The sequence below is a fragment of the Odontomachus brunneus genome, unplaced genomic scaffold (assembly GCF_010583005.1).
Source record: "Odontomachus brunneus isolate Ranch 3 - 2012 unplaced genomic scaffold, Obru_v1 Obru_scaffold_363, whole genome shotgun sequence".
NCBI lineage: Eukaryota > Metazoa > Arthropoda > Insecta > Hymenoptera > Formicidae > Odontomachus > Odontomachus brunneus.
In genome coordinates this window covers 23,991-24,331 of record NW_022639813.1, presented here as the reverse complement: position 1 = coordinate 24,331, position 341 = coordinate 23,991, and the positions used below count along the sequence as shown (strand labels likewise).

The 341-nt window shown below is 51.0% G+C and overlaps 1 protein-coding gene across 1 annotated transcript in view; it reads left to right on the top strand.

Annotated features, from left to right (window-relative positions):
- The window catches only part of LOC116853576, a 3,826-nt gene that overhangs the window by 1,001 nt on the left and 2,484 nt on the right, over positions 1–341 (top strand). The window lies entirely within an intron of this gene.

Genomic DNA, 341 nt, shown 5'->3' with positions numbered 1-341 from the left:
CCAAAACAGTAAACAGCGCGACCGCCGAACAACAGCGGTAAATAGCGAATCAAGCGGGATTCGAGGTATATAAAATGCCGCGTAATCGTAATCGAGGGATTCGATCATCCGCTCTCGAAAGAGAATCAGAACCGATCCACCGCTCTCGAAGGAGAATCTGATTCAGATTATCCGCTCTAAGAGATACCGACTCCGCTCCTGGCAGATTACTGTTCGTCGATTGGCGACTGTAGTCCCTCCGCCGTCGTTACACGGATATGTGTTAGCGACACTCAACTCCACTCCGATCCTGGCAGATTATTGTTCGTCGATTGGCGACTGTAGTCACTCCGCCGTCGTTG